We start from the raw sequence: 14,605 nt of genomic DNA, 5'->3' as shown, positions 1-14,605 counted from the left end.
ACTACAGTCTGATTAAGTGTCGGGTTCTTTCCCAACCAGGCAACTCAGTTCTGGAGACAGCTCATCCCACACTATCAGATCCCATGCATAAGTTCCATCAATACATTATGTCATTATGTCGTTTGGTGGCAGATGGCGATGCAGTTAATAACGCTCTAGAAGACGCCATTGTTGAATCGTGTGCTGCGACTGAAGCAGACGACAACTCTAGTCTACTGCCGCTCTGATTATTCAACACACAGGCCTCCGGTTTGGGTATTTAACCTCTCCGACACCAAAGTCATGTTCCTTTAAGCTTACATCAGTGTTATCCAATCACTGGAACCGATAAACATCAGGTCCTAGTCTTAGTCGATCCTAATTGGATGAAACTGCTTCACTAAATCAGATGCATTTTTCTCTGTAATGGTACTGTTCTGAAAAGGCGTGTACAATTTCGATAACATCATGGACAGGACAGTACTGGCGTTTGCAGACTACCATACCGACAATGCACCAGAGACTGACTCGGACCTGTCTACCTATCGACTGAGCGCCTTGCTGATATATAGAAATGAACTGCCTACTTGGAAGCGACATCCCATGACACAGATGAAGTCATCTCTATAATGTTCAGCTTTGACAAAGGTTTAAACAATCAAATTGTCAGTTGCCTTGTGCTCAGTCATCGTGTTTTCATCGGTTCATTGTCAAAACGGTATTTTCTTTATTCATACATTTGCATGTTTTTTTAACTTTTAAATTGCAAACGGTATCTGATTATAATTCCTACAGCTGCTCTCACCGATTTCGCTCCACTCTGGGTAACGCTCTGATTACACTTCTCTGAACTCTGAATACATAGGAATCGTGACACAGCTGTGGACACGATTCATTATTTACCTCAACATTATTATAAAGAACGGTGACCACGGTCACTGAACACCCAATGAAGCTGTACTGGTGGTGGTACGTGAAATATAACACTGGTTGTATGTGAAACATAACACTGGTGGTATGTGAAACATAACACTGAGTTGGTATGAGGGCTTGCACACTCATCACTGTCTGTGTGTGATGGATGGCGGAGACTAGGACGTCTTACAGATATGAATGGATGGATGGATGGATTAACTGATGACGTTAGATGGAAAGAGGGTGGTTGGATCATGAGGGATGTTTTTATGGATAATAGGTTGTTGGGTGGAGAGATGGAGGGAGAATAGATGGATGATGGATGGATAGATGGAAGATGCATGATAGATAGATGGGAGATAGATTATGGAAGGATTGGATGGGTGGGTGGGAGGAAGGTGGATGGTAGTAGGGAGATGGAAGTACTGGATGGATGGAAGGAAAGTTGATGGGCAGTACGGGATGGAAGGAAGGTGGATAGACAGAAGGAAATTTGATGGGTAGTAGGGAGGTGAAAGTAGGGTGGATGGACAGTAGGGAGGTGGAAGAAACGTGGATGGATGGAAGGAAGGGGTTGTGATTGTCGACGTGTAATGGACTGAGAAAACAAGACCCGAGAGGGAATACCGTTATTGAGAGAGAGAAATGGCATGTAGAAAAAGTCAGGGAGAGTATGCTATACTGTCATATCCTCAGACAGGAAACAAAACGTACATACGCATGCAAACACGCACGCACACGTGCGCGCACAGACACAGGATATAGGGTGAAACTGGCCATGAGACTGAGGTGTAGCTGAGTCGTTGTGCTGTACCACACTGTGGGTAGTGGCCACCGAGCAGACTGACAGTCCAGGAATCGAGGAGTATGGTTAAACCCTCCCCAGAACTGCTGCACCAACTCCTTTGACGTAGGACACATAGCACTGGACATCTCTCGGATCAATACGACACACAGGCTCACAGTGTCTGTAACAGTCTGTCACTGGCACCAAGGCATAGTGGCAAAAACGAGAAGGATAAAGGCAAGGGCAAGGGTGACAAAGATAATAAAAAGACTCGCAGCTACCAAGACGATTGTGTTGTACAGTCAGCGTGTTATAAGGCACAGTCATAGTCAAATTAAATTAAATTATCCCCGGACTGTCATATTGTGTTTTCCAATAACGCACTACTTTTACGTTGCACAGCGCAAAAGGGTAAACACCCGGTGTTATTAATGGTTAACAGTCCTGACTATCATTTTGCACTCTGTGGAGTTTGTGTTGAGATAGTCCGGGATGGTATTCTATTTTCTATGTTTGTAAACTGTCATGCTTCGTCGTATGTCACACTTACTCATGTAATAATCTCTTTTTACCACATACAGCGACACATATACACAGGTCACAATTGATGCAACGTTGGACGAGAGTTTCTTGGACTTCACAACGAAGCACACGTGACACATATACACAGGTCACAATTGATGCAACGATGGTCGAGAGTTTCTTGGACTTCACAACGAAGCACACGTGACACGTGTGGTCTCAAGTGAGTTTGTTCATGAATGGTCACTGTTCACCCAGCAGTGATCGGGAACCAAAACAGTTGAAGTTCAGCAACGTTCGTCACGGAGAGTCCTAATTTGACCTTGGATGACAATGATTACACCACGCCATTGAGAAAGTGGTCAAATGTTACATATGTTATATTTGGGATTACACTTTCTTAGTAAAGTACAAATTCTAGTACTTTTTCTTTACAGTCCCATGCGGGATTCGAACCCGCACCTTCAGAGTCAGACGCCTTAACGCTAGCACACTTCAACATGTGTCAGTCGCGGTGGCTGAGTGGGTTAGTCGAGGTCGCTAAGCGGATTAGGTTTCTGACTTTGTGTGCTAGCGATTAGGTGTCTGACTCTGACGACGTGGGTTCGACTCCCGCATGGGACTCAACTGAAAAAGAAGTTCTAGAATTTGTAATTTACTAAGAAATTGTAATCCTTGGACGACAATGTTTTGCACCTTGACTCCAGAGGGTTTCTAGGACTGCCCCACTACGAAACACACGTAACACATGTGATATTACCTTGGGCAAGTGAATTTGTTAACTGAGCACTGAATGGGTACCCGGTGGGATAAGTCATATGACTATTAACCTTCTAGCGCCTCACTGTCATATTGGGTTACCCGGGGTAATGTTTTTGAGCATGTACAAGTACATCAGCGTTGTAACATGTACTATATATATATATCATATAGAGACACATACGTACTGTGTTCGTCGTCATATAAATGTGTCGATTCTGTTAGGGCCGGGCCCTGCCTTCCTAGCTAGAATGTGAAACACGAGATAGCTAACGCTAAGTAATTCAACCTAAATGACCATCTGTATATTGTCAGTCCGCAATGACAGCAGCATAAAAGAAATAATCTGCTTATGTCGCCCACAGAGAACGATAGTGGTGTGTATTGACGACGGTTATATATCAATTTGGTTTCCATAAAACTGTTTGATGACGTAGCCTTGTGGCCATTGCTCTTGCAACACTTCTAAGACACACGCGTATTTCCCAAGATCCTTTGCGTGACCATCATGTTACGACATACAGATAATCTCCAACATATTCAAATAGTTCCTAAGGATTCTCTGCCAGACTAAGCCTCTAAGGGCCTGGGACATAATAGACCAGAAAGCACAAGCAATATATTCTCCTGATTTACATTCAAAAGAGCAGCGTCGTGTGAGTGGTTTCCCATTCTTTTGCCTCCAAAGAATGGGCGTCTAGACACTAGACATTTCATTCCGGGAAGGATATCACTCGTCTACCTGTTAACGCTGTTGTTGTCTTGCCAGTAAATGGAAACTGTGATTGTAAACTTTCACAATCGATAGATATCACTACATGGGGTTTGTAAAATTAGTGTTACCGGCCTTCACTATGAAAAATGGCTGATGCAAGTCTTCAGTATGTCAAATTAGTGAAACGGGTCTTCATTATGTCAAATTAATGAAACAGGTCTTCAAAATGTAACATTTCTGATAGAGTTCTGCAATGCGTAAAATGTCTAACAAAGAACTTGAATGTGTAGGTCTTTAATTAGTAAAATTAGTGAACAGGTCTTCAATATGTAAAATTAGTGAAACAGGTCTTTAATATGTAAAATTAGTGCAACGGGTTTTAAATGTGTAAACGTAGTGCAAGAGGTCTTCAATATGTAAATATAGTGAGTCTCGGTGGTCCGTTACAGAAACACAGTCCTGAGATCCTAGTAGGGTTTTGTGTCTAGTTAAAACGTATGGAGAAAATGAGTGACCTGTCAGTAGCTGACGAGTTTTGTATGTATGTATGTATGTATGTATGTATGTATGTATGTATGTATGTATGTATGTATGTATGTATGTATGTATGTATGTATGTATGTATGTATGTATGTATGTATGTATACGTGCGTACGTGTGCGCGCGCGCGTGCACCCTATTTAATATGTGAGGGTAGTGCGAATATTGCAAATATTTATTAACCCTATTATTTCAATGTCTCCCTAATCTAACAACATTAACACCCATCCTTCGTTTGTAAGTCACGAGATAAACATGCAAGTCATGACATCGAGCCCAATCTAGTTTCCTTGTGGTAATATTGTAAGAACATTGCTTGAAATGGCTGATGACTTGGGGTTATTGTGTTGTTGAACGTAGTACTCAGCAATGTTCCAGCTATATGCTGTAGGTTTGTAAAGAATCGAGACTAGAACAGAAAACCCAGTGATCGATATGATGAGCATCAATCTACACAACTGAGATGGGATGACACACGTCAACCAAGTCGTCGACCTTGGCTACGTGTTCCTGTTAGTCGCCTCTAATGACAAGCACGGGGTACAGAACATCAATTCTAGCACGGATCTTCAAGGGCTAAGCTCTAATTATGACAGTACAAAGTGGGAAACAGTAGTCACGTGATCAACTCTCCCCACGCTCTGTCTCATGCCATGACCAACATCCGGACTAAGTGTGCACTATTGTTACAGCATAAAGTCCCGTTATATCCATGACATTCGCATGCACCAAAATTAGTGCAGTGTTCTTCTTCATCTCTGGTGATGGATTGACTCTAAAGGATATAATCCCTCGACAGACACAGCGTTTTACCGTCAGCTTGGTGCAGGTCCACAGGGGTTAAATAAATGCATTATTTGTTGGCGAACCTTGGCAGTTATGCAGCGAAACATGTCTAGTTAAAACAAGCTTGTTGCTGAAATTAAATCATTCCTCTCGCAAAGTATTATTGACCCGTAATGTGCGCTTGTCCTACGAAAGAAACGTTTTGTTAGCCGTACAGTTTAAATTTACAGTTTCTGAGTCCTCAACAGATAGATTTTTCTTGGTTTGTTTGTTGTTAAACGCCACACGGAGGAATATTATAGCTGTCTGGCGGTAAGTCTGGACCAAACAATCCTGTGATCAACATCATGAGCATCGATCTACGCAATAGGGGTACGATGCCACCCAAGTCAGTGAGCTTGACACCCGATTCCGTCACACGACACGCATGGATTGAAGCTTCGGTGATATATTTGATGGATAGATAAGTTGTAAAGTAATATGATATTTAGAGGACGTGTCAGTTAAGTAATGTCCTGCTTGGGATGGTCTGTCCAAAAAGACCCCTGATAGCTAATGGGTTTTGTAACGACTAAAAAGTGGATTTGACATGAGACACCTGAACTCGGCTCAACACACAACACACAATAGGATTCGAACCAAAACGAAGATGACAACGATGTTATAAACCACCCGTTCCCATAAAATAGCACATTTCCCGGGGTAGAATAGGTCTTCAGCAACCCATGCTTGCCATAAAAGGCGACTATGCTTGTCGTAAGAGGCGACTAACAGGATCGGGTGGTCAGGCTCGCTTAAATTAAATTAATTAGAATTAAAACAAATTATTATTAAGACGACTGGAACTGCCAAGATCTGTCGATATCTTAACCCATTCGGCTTCGTCAATCCAAGGGAATATTATATAGTCTGCCCATTTAAATCATTTAAATACAATGTATGTCCATACACGTGGGTGGGGTGCTTGATTAGTACTGCGGACCGTGAGTCGTGCATTTTGAATTATCAAGATATTTGAGAATATAAAGGCAGAGTTCATAATACGTTACAAAGATAACAAAGGAAGGGGTTGCATGGTGACGGGAAATTGTTTTGCAAATGATAACTAGTGCGACACTTACAAACAGTGCCACACCACATTCGAACAGGTGCTCTCGCTATCAGCCACTAGTCTGTCTGGTCCACATGCGATGCTTTTTAGAGCCGTCATGTGGCTGAGAGCGGTGTATAATAACATTCACTGGCGTACTCACTCACTGTCTAATTGTTCACTCAGATAGAACCGGCACCAAGTTATTGTTTCTAATTTCGGAGATGAATCAACGCTGTGAATTTCGGTCATGTAATCAACCAACAAAACCCGCTATAATATATGTAATAACTGCAGATTATGTTTTCAGTTTAGAAATGACCTCTGATAGCACAGCCACAGAATTCCAACGTCACGATTTTGGCCTCAAGGGACATCCCCACAAAAACACACTCTCCGTTAATGGACAAACGTGTTTCGTCAAGTGATATGCAACAGAACAATGCAGCATAATCTATTTATTACGCATCGGAAAAGGTGACCTTCAGTTGGACTTTAACATTATCATCACTTGCAACACGAGGCCCGGGGGTGCGTCGTCCCTCACAAGTTCCAGCCCCTCCCTCGAGTACGGCTAAATACAATTACAGTCGGTGAGTTCGCTCATGGAGGTGGGTTGCGAGTGTACTTGGTCCACGGATCGAACCGACTTCAGTGGGGATGTGTGGGGGGATTCCGTGTGGGATTAGAGTGGGCGATGTGTCGGTTCCGGTAGAAAAGAAAACTTTGTTTGGCCACAAACACTTACTTTTAATGGCAATTTGATGTATGACAGGCGAGCTGGAGAATGGTGTTTGTTGGCTTGTATACTTATTCTGTCAGAAAGATGGAAAGTATTGTCGCCATACTACTTCAAAACACATTGTTATTGCAAAACGACGCTACACATCAACAGCTTAAACTTGATGATTTTTAAACTTCCAACCCAAAGACTGCAAGTAAGATTTCCTTGAGCACATACAAACAGATCCTACTGGTGAAACCATCTGTTTCCTTGAACACATACAAACAAACCCTACAGGTGAAACCATTTGTTTCCTTGAGCACATACAAAGAGACCCTACTGGGGAAACCATCTGTTTCTCTGAGTAGAAACGGACCCTTCAGATGAAATCATCAGTTCCTTTAGGGGTTTCAGTTATCCCATTTGAGTGAAGCTCCCAGTTCTTTAAGAGTGAATGAGTGAGCACACCTAGTTTTACGCAGCTTTAACAAGCACCAAGCAGTATCGAGCAATTCCACGTTGCAGTTCCTCTATGAGAATAGAATCAAATACTGCTTGTGAAACCTTCGACTCCTTCCGGAAGATACAACCCCTTCTGGTGAAATCCTCGGTTTCTTTGATACCCTGTTGTGAACGCCTGGGAATCTTGGAACAGATACAAGACACCACACCAAGTGAACCTTTTCACTTCTTGGAACAAATACAAGCAGCATTGCCAGGAATACTGCACAACAGGTCAGTCGTCTTGACAACTGTGTCATCTCTTCAGTATGGAAACACTTACAGCAGAGAAACAAACATTTCATTAAAGGAACACGTCTGGTAGACAAGCGTAGACGTAAGTTAGAAGCCGCTGGTTACCTCTACACAACCCTTCAAGTTATGAAAGTAGGTCTGCTGTTTTAAAGGGTGAACACAATTACTGCTAGACACATATTAGATGATCCTGCGCACTAAACGCATATGTGACAAGAGAGGTGGTACAACGAATTGGGCGAGTACACTTGGCTGCTACAGGTAGCTTGACGATTATGCACGTGCAATACATGCTATCCGTGACATGAAATCAACACCGCTACTGATTAACACCTGTCTCGCTACTGTGTAACACCAGTCTCGCCAGCGGAATTATTGGCGAAAATCAGCCCGTACAGAAAAATTATGGGATAAAAATATTTCCCCCTTGCTACTCTGATTTAGCCACCACCATTCAGTAACAGATAACTTTTAACATATTAAAAAGTTAAATGAAAAACAATTAACTATATGTAGTTATTATCAATTTAATATTTAGGAGACGAAAAGTCAACACTACCCATTAAAACAACACCGCATATTCCTTCGAATGATAAGACTGCAATTTCAGGCATAAGATACCGATATTCCACGCTAACCTTTAGTTAAGACGAAGACAAACAGATGATTGGGCATTGACAAGCATTTTTGATATTCAACAATTTTGTTTTAAAAAAACCAGGAAAATGTCATTTGCTTCGTGAAATGGATCGGAGGTCCTAAACATATTTGCTCAGTATACTGTGTTGATTCAATTAGTTGGGATTGTACCTGTTCCCAAATCGAGTGTGCTATAACAATTCATGCGTGAAACGCACGGGGAAAATGAACTTCTCGATATTTATCAGACAACCTGTCTCCCTCTTGTTTCAAGTGGATCGTTCTGTGGGGCGTTCCCAAGTATGAAAATTGGGGTCATTTGTCAGGTCGTGGATCATCTTATATGTGTTTACCAGTACACAACTATTTCCCAATGGGGCAGTGGAATTCTGATTCGTCGAACACTTGTACATGCAGGTGACGAAGGCTGCGGGTTGTAGATGACAGCAAATTAAAAATCACGATGGAAGTGAACTGTTTTGCGAGACCAGGTAGATCTGAAGACGATCTGTGTATTGTATTCAGATTCTGTTCACCAAATAACGTATCTGCAACACATGCAGCTGTTCACCAAATCGCGATCTATTTCAACATGTCAGTATTCATGAGGATATCAACCGACTCATCTTTCACTAACGCTTCCAATTATCTAAACATCCATTCAAAGTCCAAATCACCAATTTACAAAAGCGCTATTTTGAAGTTAATTATCTATCTACCATTTGCTCTACAGCAACAGTTTATATTCATGACACTAACGCCAAGTTAGAACAACACGTGTAATCGATCATCGATGTATCAACACCAATCATTCATAGACATCATTTCAAAAAAAGAGTTCTTTCAGCAAATTCCGATTATCTCGTAAACGTGTAAAACACTATCAGAAAAACACCTGACCCTCGGTGATGTCCGACATGCGCAGGTAAGGTAAAACTCCAAAATATGGCACAAGGTAGGGACCTAGATCAGTAAGTGAGTGGGTTATACCTTTACGTCGCGTTTACCAATATTCCAGTATAACGAGATACCAGAAATGGGCTTCACACATTGTACTTGTGTGGGAAATCGAACCAGGGCCTTCGCCTAGACGAGTGAACGCTTTAATTGACCACTTGTCTACCTCACCGCCCCGAGACCTACACCATGTAGTACTGATGGGTCAAATTCGGAAATGCCCCTTTCCGCTTTCTGACAGCTTTCAAGGCCACCATTACTGTACACCTGGTCAAAGATCTTTTAAGCAACATACTCTTTCCAGTGACCGTAGAAAAATGTTCGACCGTAGCCCCAAAGCTGCGAAATGTATACACCAAAGGTTAGAGATGTTGGTATTGCCAAATACAAAGAGAAAACTGACTTTGAGAAGTTGACTGGCGCCTACTGCCTACCTAGGAACAGGATTACATTCTCACAAAACATAGTCTCACAGTCGAACTACACACTGGTATCTTTGTGAACATAAGTGTTTATCCATTTATCAATTAGCGCTCATCACGGTTGTTTAGCTGTTTTGTAAACAGTCCTCTTAACCGCTGTGTACTGAGTAGTTGTCTGTTTATATCTCACTCCTCTATTAACGAGAACGCCTACTATTTCCTAGCGCTGTTTCCTATGTCCCAACCATTGCCGTATCTGATCGCCACCGTGCCAAATACACATTATGGCAGAGAGCGCACGTTAAACCTCCAAGTCACTATTGCCATCTGATGACCTTTGTTTTAATGATTACTTTCCTTGTTATGAAGACCATTCGTTGTTGCTACCCTCTACCTTGATCCAGTAAGCACCCATGCTATAACACAGGAGCTTACCCAAAGACAGTCCCACAGTCCCAGAACTGTATTTTTCCCATCTGTCCAGTCCTCCCTGCAATGCTTATGTCCCTAATGAATAAAGCAAGAATAAATTTCCCCAGGTTCCCTCACATTGGTTATCCTTTTCAATTAAAAAACGAAATATGTATTTCTGTCAAAATTATAAACACTCAGAGAATTAGACTGAGAGTTAAGGTATATAGAAGACGCCATCGTGATACACACAGAAGGTGGTTCGTGTTGTAATCACTTCATGGATCGATCAGAACAGTGTCAATGTGTTCATTACCCAATCACTTTACAGCACTACTGCTTAACCACCATAATCATCCAATCACACATCATCCGATATGTTACACCCCTCGCAATGTAATACCTACAGATTCAGCGTCGCAATCAGTCACGCATTGTCCGTGTGTACACAATAATGAACCGTTTCATAAGCTGTTACAGAATGTAGTGAATGACCCCACGGCATGTGCGTTGTAATATATCAGTGGTGTTAAGCAAATTTCACTTGTCCATATTCCAACGATATGGCGGAGGTCTGTAAATAATGGAATCTGGACTAGATAATCCAGTGATCAATAGTATGCGCATCGATCTACTTAACTGAGACACGATGACAGACGTTGACAAGTCAACAGGCCTGATCCCTGGATCCCGTTACTCGCCTCTTACGAGAAGCGTTGGTTACTGAAGGCCATTTCTAACCAAACCTTCAGGGGTCCATTCTATATGTAAACAAAGGGATGAAAGTTTTAAGTATTAAAGTTCTCTCTTATGTTTTGTTAAAAAAACGCATATATTCTTGCAAAATACGGATAATTTTCCAGTTAAATGGGTCAAACAGGATTCAAATATTTATAAACGTAAACATGGTCGAAAAAAATATTCAAATGATTTTTAAATGAATAGAGCGATGTGTTAATTGGGTCTCCCTGCGACAATCTCAACTCGTCCATTAAAATTAAACTTATAGACCCAAAAGTTTGTTAAGAAGGTTCTTAAGAGGGCGCTGAAAGATTGCCAAACTTACGACTAATCTCTACATGCAGACTTATCACGTTGATAGAAACATCAAAAAGTCATTTAAATCGAAAAGTAGTCCCAGTGAGATGTGGAATTCAGAACCTGAGAAAAAAATCTAGTCTTGTTTCATTTTAGGCAAGTACATTGCGGAAAAAGCTTAAAGAATAAAAATATGAACGAGAGACTTTGAGACATGCTGGAGTGCCTGAGTTAGTTGGGTAGGACGGCGCCTGATGTGGAAGGCAAGCCCGATGTGGTACAAGTCTCCGACGCGGAAATCGCGGTGGCTGAGCGGGCAAGGCGGTTGACTTTTCGTGCTGGCGATTAAGTGCCTGACTCTGAGGGTGCGGGTTCAAATCCCGGATGGGACTCAACCCAAAAAGGTACTAGAATTTGTACTTTACTAAGAAAGTGAAATCCCAAATATGACACATGTTGCAAGTCTCAGACGTTTACCATTTTGGTGAAGATCACGAGTTTGGGCATAAAACTAATGGCAGGTCGGAGTCGAACCAGAGTCTTTGATTCCTGTCTGGTGATCGGAAAAAAGTCTCAGGTAAAAGTACTGGAAAAAAGTTATGGGAATAGAAAGTCATCAAAAAACAACACTAGTAAAACATCCTGTTCTCCGGACTCTTACACTTCATCGCCAGAAATTCCTGTTTATATTGTGTTTAATAAATACTACGTCATTTTCACCGTCAGTAAAAACTAATTCAACAAAAAAGTTATAAAACACCCTGTCCTTCATTAGCTCTGTTAATACTACTTCAAGTTCATTATTCCTTTTCGTGTGATGCTGTAGGTATTCGGATCCTGTCAAAACAGGAGAAATGAAGTTTGTTAGCTATTTAGTTCTTAAAGGATTATGGGATTGATCTAGCACTATTGCAGATTTGTGTTGTTATCTGTTTATTTATGACTTCATGTATTATACTTGAATAATTACATCAATTCTAGAAGATAGGTTCAAATGTGGTTCACAGAAATTTATGTAGTGTTGTTGATGATAATATTGCTATGCCTTGTTGGGTGACTATATACTCGTCAAGAAAAGGTAGGGGATATTCATTTTTCATTTAGCATTAAAAATATTTAGGAGATTTATCAGAGTCAATCAATGTTGACATGAATTATTGAATGTTTTGAGAGTGCATCACCATTTGTTAGAGGGCTTTTCTAGGTTGGATAACTTGTGCCCAATCCTTTTCTTAAAATATAAAATATGTTTATATCAAAATCACCATTTGCACTTCCTTACAACAACTATAGTTATTTGGAATGTAGTCGCCTTTGAAAGATGACTGGTGTATGGCATGCAATTTGCATGTACACAATTTACATTTAAACACAAACTAGAAACAAACACTAACAAATGTGTGATGCAATATGAGTGTCAAAAGTAATGTTCTAAGTGCTTTCTCGACATTCTTGAAAAAACGTCAAAATCAAGCATAGGACCCCATGCACGTGTATGGGGCTACTGCGTTGTGCACGTTCATATCATGCGTTGTGTTTAGGGGTGGTAATAGAGGGAAATGATGGTGCGTTCATAAGATGTCTGTCCTTGAAAAGTTTGTTAACGTTTACACTTCCTACTTAACTTGAAATCCCCTTCATTATCCCCTTCTTTTCTGAAGAGTATGTTATCAATACTAACTTCGACTTTATAACTTTTTTTCCTATGCTCTTTTCCTAATCAAATCTATGACTTTTTTCCTATGCTCTTTTCCTAATCAAATCTATAACTTTTTTCCTATGCTCTTTTCCTAATCAAATCTATGACTTTTTTCCTATGCTCTTTTCCTAATCAAATCTATGACTTTTTTCCTATGCTCTTTTCCTAATCAAATCTATGACTTTTTTTCCATGACTTTTAACTTCCGGTACGAGTCAGCTGTCCGTAGAGCCGTCAATACCGCGCGATCATAGACAGCATGAAGTCGCCTTACTTCCAAAATATTTGTCATTACAATACTAGACTGGGCAACATAGAAGTATAGTGTGGTTGTAGACGTAGGGTCTGATACACGTGCACCATATGCCAATCATGTATTATGTCAGAAAGCGCTCATCATCATCATCATCATCATCATCATCATCATCATGAGGTTGGGAAGTTATCGACTAAGGCGGCCAGGATCATGGCGAAATACAAAAGCTCCCCAACAGAAAAAGGTGACTGAGTGGGTCGAAGGGCCAGACTTCGGTCATTACATGACAACTTACTGCGAGGATCGTTGCTTTTAATATCAGTCACATTATTGTCTAATCCATCTTCACTTATTTACGGGCCCCTGTTTTATAGCTGGAAAATGGACGTGTCCAGCGTTATGCCAGGACAACAACCCCACAAACAACAACACAGAGCTATAGATCTAATACGTTCTTCAAAGATAGCCATCAATTTTCTGTCATAACTTCACAATTCGTCAACAGCAGATATGACCATTGCACTAAAGAGCAGCTTTTCATTATCCGAATGATAAATGAAAATGAACTGAAGTACATGTGCGGGGCACCTGTTCCACTGACAAGCCATGAGCAGGTTGCAGATAATGTAGAATGAATGAGGCATTTGGAGTATCTGGTGTTGGATCGACGCGCGGATGTGTCTATCTCTGGCGGATGAGTCGTGCTACAAGATCAGTAGCTCAGTCTGCAATTGCTTTGCCGCAAACTCGACTCGGTAATCACTTCTGAGAAAAGAAAGCATTAAGAGAGATGGAACTGAAAGTCACTAACGTAATAACGAGGTTCGTCTGTAACATCTGAACGGTCACGAACCTAGTTGTCTGTTGAATTGGGCAGATAGATATGGGGACAGCCTGGAGCTAAGGGGCAGAAGGAAGGGGGTACTCTGGACGACGGGGCAGACAGGAGGTGGGGGCAAACAGGGAGGGACAGACAAGGAGAGGGGGCAGGGGCAGGGGCAGGGGCAAAGTAAGAGATCACGCAGACAGATTTGGAACGAAATATGGGCCGCTCTGCGTTGCCTTCATATCACACCCGGCATTGCATGAAGAACTGACAGTGTGGAACACCTTGTGATGAATAATAGAGTATGAGACCTGGTTTGAAGTAAAATGGCTTTGTTTTCGGGCGTTGTTTTCATCATAACGTGGCGCAGGGGGTGGGCTAGTGGTTAAAGTGTTCTATCGTCATGCCGAAGACTCGGGTTCCATTCCCCGCATGAGTACAAAGAGTGAAGCCTATTGCTGGCGTTACCCCGCCGTGATACTGATGGTGTATTGCTAAAATCGGCGTGAAACTAAAGTCATCCACAACACCATGACGTATCAGTTTGAGGTTGGCGTTAGGCGTGTTGCATGTTTCGTCAAACCCACGAGCATGGTACAGACAAACTTTGATACTTAGAATTCGAACCCACAATCACAGGTTTCTGACGCGTCTAAAGGGAGTAACTTTGCTCAGCAAATACCCGCGAGTTACTCGCTGGTGCAAACCAAGCAGGTGGACACGGTCGCTCTATGGCAAAGTTAGTACCTCCCTTTGTACCTAGTTTGACTATGGAGTGGACACC

This window comes from Haliotis asinina, chromosome 1, assembly GCF_037392515.1.
Source record: "Haliotis asinina isolate JCU_RB_2024 chromosome 1, JCU_Hal_asi_v2, whole genome shotgun sequence".
Taxonomy (NCBI): domain Eukaryota; kingdom Metazoa; phylum Mollusca; class Gastropoda; order Lepetellida; family Haliotidae; genus Haliotis; species Haliotis asinina.
Note: the sequence above shows the minus strand (reverse complement) of the source record.